Source organism: Phyllobates terribilis, unplaced genomic scaffold, assembly GCF_046119375.1.
Source record: "Phyllobates terribilis strain yellow unplaced genomic scaffold, ASM4611937v1 Scaffold_10__3_contigs__length_209671492, whole genome shotgun sequence".
Taxonomy (NCBI): Eukaryota; Metazoa; Chordata; class Amphibia; order Anura; family Dendrobatidae; genus Phyllobates; species Phyllobates terribilis.
In genome coordinates, this window is record NW_027362770.1 from 148569649 (window position 1) to 148580515 (window position 10867).

Below are 10867 nucleotides of genomic sequence, written 5' to 3' on the forward strand. Positions count from 1 at the left end.
GAAGATTCCCGCCATCCGGCGCCATTTTCAGCCTTCTTCCCGCCATATGTGAAGATTCCCGCCATCCGGCGCCATCTTCTGCCTTCTTCCCGCCATCCGTGGAGTTTTCCCGCCATTGGACGCCATCTTGAGGACGCCGCGCGGGAAGAAGAGGGGCGTGGACTCCGAAAGCGCGCGAGAACTGAAGCACCGCCTCACATCCGGACGTTGCGTAAGGTCCTGGAAGGAGCCCAGCAGACGCCGACGTCACAGGAGCGCGACGGAAGGTCCTCAACCCTGACGATCCACTGCGGAGCCGCGGCCTACGGAAGAGGATCATCGCAAGGTAGGCCACGGTCCACTAGGGGGGAGGAAGATGTCGGATACGGAGGAGAGCTTCACTGCCTCAACCCCCGCCAGCGCTACCGCTGCTGCAGTTATGCCCTTCACCATGCCCTATATCCCGGGAGCAGCTTGGCTACCCCAGTACTCAGGGGAGTCACATACCCTGCATGACTTTAGAGAAAAGCTGGATAGCCTCTTCCAGGTGTACCCCCTCACAGAAGAGCAAAAAGTGAGCATCCTGGTGGCCCAACTAACCGGGGCAGCCAAAAGGGAAGTAAAATCCTGGCCACCTGGGAGGAAGACTGTCGCAGGGATACTAACCCGGCTGAAGGACACCTTTGATACCCGCACCTCAGCCGAGATTAAGCTTAGATTCTACGGGTGCAAGCAGCGAGCGCATGAGAGTATAAGGGACTATGCACTAAACCTACAAGAGGCCCTGAGGGCCATTAAGCAGACCGACCCTGATGGAGTGGGAAATGAGGACAGGCTGTTGACCGAACAGTTTATAGAGGGACTGTATTGTAATACCCACCGAACCCAGTTGCGGGCAATGGCCTTACAGGATCCCCATCTGGGCTTTGCACAGTTCAAGGACAGAGCCATCCGGGTGCTCCGAGAACCGGCACCGGGTGGCGTTGTGACCCACAGGCGCCCTGCTATCACTTACCACCAGGAGGCGGCGCCCTTGTCGGCAGGGCCTGTGGGAGCTGATGCGCAGGCTTTGGACAATGACCCGGCTCCAGACCTACACCATCAGGTCCAAGAGCTAGCTAAGAGCGTTGCTGCGCTAACCCGAACTGTGCAGTCTTTACAGGCTTCCACCCCAGGGAAGATCCAGCTGGCATCCGGACCGGAGGACATCCCGTGGCGTCGACCAAGGAGGACCCCACCGGCCAGAGGAAGACCCAGTGACCGATACAGCGAGGACGGACGACCCATCTGCCGCCGCTGCAATCAACCCGGACATATGGCAAGGTACTGTTCTTTAAACGGGCACAACCTGGGGTAGAGGGCCAACCCCCAGGAAAAAGATCACCAGGCCCATCGAACTGGCGCGACAGATATGTGGGAGGACGTCCAGTCTTGCCTGTGGTACTGGATGGCATTCCCATGAGTGCCCTACTGGACACCGGGTCACAGGTCACCACCATCCCGTACGTGCTCTTTAAGCAGTACTGGAATGACTCGGATATTACCCGCTACCCTGACGACGACTTGAGTATCATCGCCAGCAATGGCCAGCCCGTGCCACAGATCGGATTTAAAGAGGTGACCATCAAAATCGGTAGAGTCGAACTGGCAGCACAGGGACTGATCATTGTAGATATTGACAAGCATGAGAGTCACCCAAAAATAACTCTAGGAACTAATGTAATTGAAAATTGTCTTGCAGAGGTGATTTTCCTTTTACAGCAGGTTGCCAAGAACGCCAGCTCCGGCGAGCAGCGGGTGCTCCAGAAAGAGATCCGGGCACTGATGCGACGGCAACAGGTGGAACTCTCCGGCGGTGAGATTGGTAGCGTAAGAATGTGTGACCCTTTTCCTATTGCCATGCCCCCAAAAAGTGAAATGATGATTTGGTGCCGGGCAGCTATTGGTCTGAGAGGTAGAGATTACCAGGCAATGGTAGAACCAGTTTACTCGGACAGTAGGCCCACCATTTTGACAGCACGGGGGGTGGTTGATGTACGCCATGGGAGGGTGCCCGTTCGCATAATAAATATCGGGGAGAGGGAAGTGTACCTGCCCCGGTATGCCACGCTAGCCAAATTATATACCATTAACCAAAATTCTATACAATCTGTGGAACCCTTGCCTCCATCTCACCCGGAGGAAGGTAACGGCTCTAAGAAAAACATGGAGGACTGGTGTCAGCAACTACATCTGGGTACTGACTCCACTCCCGCACACCAGAAACAAGGAGTCTATCGGGTGGTTCAGGAGTACGAGAGAGTGTTCAGTAAACACCCGTTAGACTTCGGGCGAGTCAAGGGGGTAGAACACCACATCCCCACGGGAGACCATCCTCCTATAAAAGAGAGGTATCGACCCGTACCCCCTGCCCACTACCAACACGCCAAGGGGATGCTTAGAGACATGAAGGAGGCTGGGGTGATCAGGGATAGCTGTAGCCCCTGGGCAGCTCCACTAGTCTTAGTCCGAAAGAAAGACAACACCATGAGGATGTGTGTAGATTACCGGAAAATCAATCGTATCACACACAAGGATGCGTACCCCTTACCAAGGATAGAGGAGTCATTGGCTGCTTTAAGATCTGCTAACTTCTTCTCTACCTTGGATCTCACTAGCGAGTACTGGCAGGTTCCTGTAGCAGAGGCGGACCGGGAGAAGACCGCATTCACCACCCCGATGGGATTTAGCGAGTTCACCTGCATGCCGTTCGGACTCTGCAACGCACCGGGAACCTTCCAACGACTAATGGAGTGTTGTCTGGGCCACAGAAACTTCGAGACGGTCCTGTTGTACCTGGACGATGTCATCGTATATTCCAAGACGTATGAGGACCACCTGAAACACCTGGCGGAAGTGTTCGAAGCTCTGGCAAGTTACGGCCTAAAGGTGAAACCCTCCAAGTGTCACCTCCTGAAACCAAAGGTGCAGTACCTGGGACACGTGGTGAGCGCTGACGGAGTGGCTCCCGACCCTGATAAGATCACCGCAATTAAGGAATGGCCAAGCCCCTCCAGCGTAAAAGAAGTGCGGCAGTTCCTCGGGTTGGTAGGCTACTACCGAAGGTTTATTCCCGGTTTCACCAAAAAGGCAGCACCTATGCAGGACCTCCTGATAGGCCAGTCCCGGAAGGCCAAGAACCAGAAGCCGCCCTTCAAATGGGAGGAGCTGGAAGAAGAGTCCTTCCGCCAGCTGAAGATGGCCCTCACGGGGGACGAAATCCTGGCGTACCCGGATTATAGCCAGCCCTTTATCCTCTACACCGACGCCAGTAACATCGGGCTAGGAGCCGTACTGTCCCAGATCCAGCAGGGGAAGGAACGAGTAATCGCCTACGCCAGCCGAAAACTGCGACCCACCGAAAGGAACCCCGAGAATTACAGCTCATTTAAGCTAGAGTTCCTGGCCGTAGTATGGGCAGTCACCGAGCGCTTTAAGCATTACCTCGCTTCTTCCCGGTTCACCGTGTACACGGATAACAACCCGTTGACACACCTGGATACGGCAAGACTCGGTGCCCTGGAGCAGAGGTGGATGGCCCGTCTGTCCAACTACGAGTTCACAATCAAATACCGGGCAGGACGCTCCAATACCAACGCGGACGCCTTGTCCAGGATGCCCAACCTGCCGGACGGAGGAGAAGATCCGGAGGGACTGGAAGAAGTTGAACTCCCTGCGTTCCACCGTCATGGGACTATCCAGTATTCCCACCGGGTAAGGAGTAAGCAGGCTGCTACGTTGAACCCCTTACCCCACTACAACTGTGCGGAAACGCAAGACAGCGACCCTGCCGTCCGACTGGTGAAGGAGATGCTGACTCGCCCGGAGGCTTGCCTTGAACCAGACGCTCCGGAGGAAGCCAAACAACTATGGGCAGAGAGGAGTCGACTGTTCCTTTACAAGGGGAAGTTGTGCCGCAGAATGGTTAACTCCCGGACGCATGAACTACTCTGGCAAGTAGTGGTGCCACGAAGAGACGCAGCCATGGTGATGGAGGCCTACCACGACGGAGCTGGACACTTCGGGTGGAAGAAGCTGGAGTTCCTGCTGCGCGAGCGATTCCACTGGGTAGGCATGAGGGGAACCATTGAGAAGTGGTGCAGAGACTGTGGCCCGTTCAACCTAAGAAGGAAGGACCGTGCCAGCCAGAAGACTCCCCTGCAGTCCATCGTCACCCGGCAACCGTTGGAACTGGTAGCCTTGGATCATGTAAAACTGACCCCAAGCAGAAGTGGCTACGTCTACGCGTTAACCATCGTGGATCATTACTCCCGGTTTCTGGTTGTCGTCCCCGTCAAGGACTTAACGGCTCAAACAGCAGCTAGAGCCTTCCAGCAGCATTTTTGCCGTCCACACGGGTACCCGGACCAAGTGCTGACGGACCAGGGACCTGCCTTTGAAGCGGAGGTCTTCCAGGAATTCTGCAATCTGTATGGCTGCCGGAAGATAAGGACGACACCCTACCATCCGCAAACTAATGGACTTTGTGAGAAAATGAACCAGGTGGTAATGGATCTTCTAAAAACGTTGCCCCTGGAAGAACGCAGTCTGTGGCCTGAGAAGTTGCCCGATCTGGTGGCCCTATACAACCACATCCCGGTAGGTTCCACCAACTGTACCCCGGCTTACCTAATGAGGGCAAGACCTGGTAAGTTACCTGTTGACCTGGAAATGGGAGTCCTGACACCCGAGGACACTTCACCAGAAACAGACTGGGACACAGAGAGGCAGCAGCAGTACCGGAGAGTACAGGAGAGCGTGGAGCGAAGTCTCTGTCAGGCTAGGGAAAGACAAGAGAAAACTTACAACCAGTATGCTCCCGCTGTTCCCCTGGTACCCAGAGAGCAGGTCTTGAAGAGGAAGAGACGGCTCCACAAGTTGGACGACCAGTGGGAGAAGGACCCGTACACCGTACTGCCCTCAATCCACGAGAACCCGAAGGTTTGTACCATCAGTAAAGACGGAGGGGAAACCACAGCCATTGTATCCCGGGACCACCTGAAAAAGTGTCCCGAACAACTGAGGAACCCTGAAGAGGAACAAGAAGACCATCGACCCGTAGAGGAAAGGGAAGATATGGTTAGTACTGTGCTCGGGGACTTCCCTCGGTCTTGGACTCAAGTTAATGGTGCAGTTGTGGTACCCGTACTCACCTTCCTCCAACCAGCATCCCAAGCACCTACGGAGCAACAGGTAGAGCTGGAAGAACAGCCGGTCCAGGAGGCAGAAGACCCCACACCAGCAGACCAGGAGGATCAACCCTCTGCTTGCAGTGAGCCTGCCATATCCCTAGTGAGCCAAAGAGCCGGTAGACAGCTGCCCAGTTTACCCTTGACAGCTCCTACACCCTGTAGTTCAGGGCTAGACAGTCAGCTCCGTAGGTCCACTAGGGCCACTAGAGGCCAGTTACCCGCACGTTGGAGGATTTGAAGTGTATAAATTGTTTTATTTATGTTTACCTGTGTATTGTTGCTTGTGTATAATTTTGTGTTTCTAGTTATTTGTAGGAGTCCTTCGTGGATTTACCGGGAAACCCTTGTACATAGTTGGAGCGTAACCCAGGATGGACTAAAGACTGTTAAGGACTCGGGGCAGGACAAACCCCTACCTGGTTACGTCTCCCTGTTTTGGTGAAATGGACACCTTGCTTCTCTTCAAAGACTGCACCCGGTTACGGACATGCCGTGACCACCTTTATGTGTTTCTTCTTATTGTACTGTTATTGTTGTTATATCTTGTTATGTTTTTCTAAAATATGTTTAGTCCCGGAGTACTAAATTTCACTAGGGGGGAATGTGGCACCCCAGGGGTCTGGTTTTCCACAGTAATGTAATGTTATGTCTCAGAGCAGGTGGGAGGTCCTTTGGTCAGGGATCCTGTGCATGCCACACCTCCTGCCCAGTCTTGGGAGGGGAAGGACTTCCCCTGTATAAACCCTGGGCTGAGGCAGGGTTAGTCAGTCAAGGAGAGTAGAGACAGAGAAACAGCATAGGAAGAAACAGCAGAAGCTCAGTGGGAGCAATATTACTACGAGTCAGGGGCTGGCAGCTGCAGAGCTCGCCCTGACTGAGAAGCTTTCTTACCGGACCCGGCGTCCGAGGCTGTGGGGACTAACTCTTACCCAGCAGCAGAAGCCGACCGGCAGGGGATTTCAGGTCCTCAGGCCCAGAAACCCGAAGGCACGGTCACACGCGTGGGACCAGCACCGCCATCGTGGAGCGGAAGCCATTAGAAGGCCCCGAGTCACCGGCCATACGGGTGAGCACCACACGGTACACTCAGGGACGTGGGCTACTTATATCCGCTTCTAGCAAGGTAGCCAGAAGAGTACAGTCAGTTTGGGAGGCCTACAACTCCGCCTGGCCAGGGGAGATCCCATCTGCTCAAGGACTGACCAGGCCCCGTTCACTAGCAAGTACTCCGGGAGGGTCTATCGTTGTTACCAGTAAAGACCCTGAATTACACCGCACCGTCTCTGAGTGGTTCCTGCTACCCCCATCATCCACATCTGCTGCCCTGAGGCCATACCCCTCCCGTTGGGGGTTATACCATCTACGCTGCACCATCCATCCACCGGCCTCAGCGGACTGTCCTGCAGCGGCAGCTCCATAGCTGCATTCAACGGGTGGCGTAGTCGTCCTGCATCTACCGCTGTTACATCGCCGCTCAGTTTGACTCCCTGGGCACGGACCGGGTCACCGCCACGAGACTACAACCCTCAAGAGATCCGGCTCCGGGTAAGCTCCCGCGTGCGCAACGCAGCGCGACACAGGCCCAGGGGCGCGTCATATTCACGCTCCGATTCTCCTCTGGAACTTCCTCGATGGCCTGAAAAGGAGGGTCGTAAAGGAGGGGGGTACTGTTAGTGACACACCGGATCCCCGCCCTGACAGGCAGGGACTCCGACTTGTCAGTACACTCACCCGCGCTGCAGCCGGCGCTTTCCCCTCCCGTGCTCTGCTTGCTTCCAGCAGGTCGTCCGGCTGTGTCCTTAGGGCATGTGCGCACGCTCCCGCCCTCTCAAAGGGTCAGTGCACGCACTTGCTATTGCGTCCCCAGCCAATGGTTGTGGGACACTCCATATATATTGCTTCCTCCCTGTTCCTGTTGGGGAGGTGCCTGAGCAGCCTTCCTGTTCTACAGTCTATGCTGTAAAGGTTGCGTACTAGTCCATGCTACCAAGCCTGCTGCACTCTGGTGCAAACTAGCCTGCTGCACTTCGGTGCAACTCTGCTGCACTCCGGTGCAACCAAGTCTGCTGCACTCCGGTGCAACCCCGCTGCATTCCGGTGCAATTTAGCCAGCTGCACTCCGGTGCAAACCAAGCCTGCTGCACTCCGGTTCACCCCAGCCTACCACACTCCGGTGCAACTCAGTTTACTGCACCCTGGTGCAACTCAGCTTACTGCACCCTGGTGCAAACCAAGCCTGCTGCACTCCGGTGCAACCTTGCTGCACTCTGGTGCAACCCAGTCTACCTGTCCTATTGGGTCCAGCTGCTGCACGTCCGTTGCAGTTTTGGAATAGCACCTGGGCCACCTCCCTCGTCCCTCCTCGGATCGCGGAGTCGTAAAGCCATCATGCGCCCGGGGTCAGATTGGACAATGCCCCTAGTTATGTCCCTCCAGGCACTCCTCGGTCCGTCCCACAGTGGATCCACAAAGAACGTACGTGACAGTGCGTACCGCTGACGGGCCCCAGGTCGGCACTGCCCACCCTAAGGCATCTCAATTTCAACAATATCTGCATTCTCGGGATACAGTGGAAGATCAAGGAGCCATTAGCTTGCTGATTCAGAATTCAGCCTGGGCATCTTAGCCTCAGAGCAGCTGACGTAATGATGTCACTAGATCGTGTCTGTGGCAAAGAGGAGCAGTCTGCACAGAGCGGAGCAGCACATTGAGGGAATGGGGCTAGGTGAGTAGTTTTTTTATGTTGTCAGGTCTTGTAGGGACTGCGGGGGCATAATATTATGCGAGGAAATCTACTATAGCGGTCTCATATTGTGTCTGGCTGTGGGGGCTATCATTCTGTGTGGGGGATCATCATACTGTGTGAAGAACTGTGGAGGTATCATACTGTGTGGGAGCTCACTATGGAGGGGGAGCTATGGGGACATCATACTGTGTTGGGGGCACAGTGAGGACATCATACTGTGTAGTGGGCACTGTGACACCATCATAACGTTTTGAAGGCACTGTGGGGTCATCATATTGTGTTGCGAGAACTGGTAGGACATCATTCTGTGTTGGGAGCACTGTGGGGCCATCATATTGTGTTGGGAGCACTGGTGGGACATCATTCTGTGTTGGGGGCACTGTGGTGCCATCAAATTGTGTTGGGAGCCCTGGTGAGACATCATTTTGTGTTGGGGGCACTGTGGGGGCATGATACTCTGTTGTAGTCCTGTGGGGGCATCATACTGTGTGGAAGGCACTGTGGAGGCTATCATGTAGTGTAGAAGACTATGAGGACCTCATACTGTGTGGGGCGTACTGTGGGGTTAACATACAGAAGTGTACATGTGAACAGTATTCTACGGGAATTCACTGTTGCGGTAACATACAGAGTTGGGGGCACTGTGAGGCCATCATACTGTGTTGTCGGTACTGTGGCACCAATAGGCTTGTGTTGGTGACACTGTGGGGCCATTATGTTGTGTTGAGGACATTGTCGGGCCATCATACTGTATTGTGGGGCTGTGTTGCCATCATAGTGTGTTTGAGTCCATCATACTGTGTTGGGGACACTGTGAGGCCATTATACTGTGTTGGGGGCACTGTCAGGCCATCACATTGTATTGTGGGGCTGTGTGGCCATCATACTATGTTGGGGACACTGTGGAGGCCATTATGCTGTGTTAGGGGCACTGTTGGGCCATCATACTGCATTGTCGGGCTGTGTGGCCATCACACTGCGTTGGGGGCACTATGGAGGCCATTATGCTGTGTTGGGGGCACTGTGGGTCCATCAGACAGTGTTGGGGGAACTCTAGGACCATTATGCTGTGTTGGAGGCACTATGGGGCCATCATATTGTGTTAGGGGCACTGTGGGGCCATTATGCTGTCTTGGGAGCACTGTCGGGCCATCATACTGTATTGTGGGGCTATGTTTTCATCATAGTGTGTTGGAGGCACTGTGGAGGCCATCATACTGTGTTGGGGGCACTGTCAGGCCATCATACTGTATTGTGGGGCTGTGTGGCCATCATACTGCATTGTGGGGCTGTGTGGGCATCATACTGTGTTGGGGGCACTGTGGAGGCCATTATGCTGTGTTAGGGGCACTGTGGCCATCATACGGCATTGTGGGGCTGTGTGGTCATCATACTGCATTGTGGGGCTGTGTGGCCATCATACTGTGCTTGGGGCACTGTGAGGCCATCATACTGTATTGTGGGGCTATGTTGCCATCATAGTGTGTTGGAGGCACTGTGGAGGCCATCATACTGTGTTGGGGGCACTATCAGGCCATCATACTGTGTTGTGGGGCTGTGTGGCCATCATACTGCATTGTGGGGCTGTGTGGCCATCATACTGCATTGTGGGGCTCTGTGGCCATCATACTGTATTGTGGTGCTGTGTGGTCATCATACTGCATTGTGGGGCTGTGTGGCCATCATACTGCATTGTGGGGCTGTGTGGCCATCATACTGCATTGTGGGGCTCTGTGGCCATCATACTATATTGTGGGGCTGTGTGGCCATCATAGTGTGTTGGAGGCACTGTGGAGGCCATCATACTGTGTTGGGGGCACTATCAGGCCATCATACTGTGTTGTGGGGCTGTGTGGCCATCATACTGCATTGTGGGGCTGTGTGGCCATCATACTGCATTGTGGGGCTGTGTGGCCATCATACTGCATTGTGGGGCTCTGTGGCCATCATACTATATTGTGGGGCTGTGTGGCCATCATACTGCATTGTGGGGCTGTGTGGCCATCATACTGCATTGTGGGGCTGTGTGGCCATCATACTGCATTGTGGGGCTCTGTGGCCATCATACTGTTTTGGGGGCACTGTGAGGCCATCATACTGTGTTTGGAGCACTGTGAATGCCATCATAATATGTAGACGATTGTGAGGCATTTTACTGTGTGTGTGTGAGGGGTACTGTGGGGTCATTATACGGTGCGCGTTGGGGGATATGGTGGGGGAATTCCCTGTGGGTGTATCATACTGAGTGTGGGGGGCATCATACTCTATAGGGACCATGAACGAGGTATTGTAGTGGGTGAGAACTCTCTGGCGCTTCAATAAGAGCAGAATCACTGTGTAAGCACTGCACGACATATCCCTCTCCCTGTCTATAGCTGGGCGTTCTGCCCCTCTGCATCTGCACTGCCTACTCTGGAGAGGGGGAAGGGGCCCAATCAAGGCTTTTGCTATGGGGCCCCATGACTTCTATATACACCACTGTGCCTCTCCATTCCTGAGATACGACCACCTCTTCCTTATAGTTAACTCTTGTATTTTTAGCCAAGTGGGTGTGGTGCACAAGAAAACACCCAAAGAGAAGAATTGGTGACCACGCCTCCTGTCTTAACATCTGGGTGAACCCAATGTCAAATTCTGAACAAAAAAGATATAAAAAAATGGACAATTCCTTTAAATCTGTTACCAATGAATAGCTTCTAGAATACTTTTGTATCCCCCCCTCCATCCATTGCATCCAAATCGAAAAGAATTAAAAAGAAAAACATGGCCGCCTCCAGAAATCCAGAGACTACAACACTGCTTCAACGCATGCGCGCTCCTAACACTTGCTTCATCCAATCATTGCAGCTATCAAGAGACAGCTGTTTGGATCCGAGCAGCAGGCTAGGCTGAGCTCCGTCGTATGAATGAT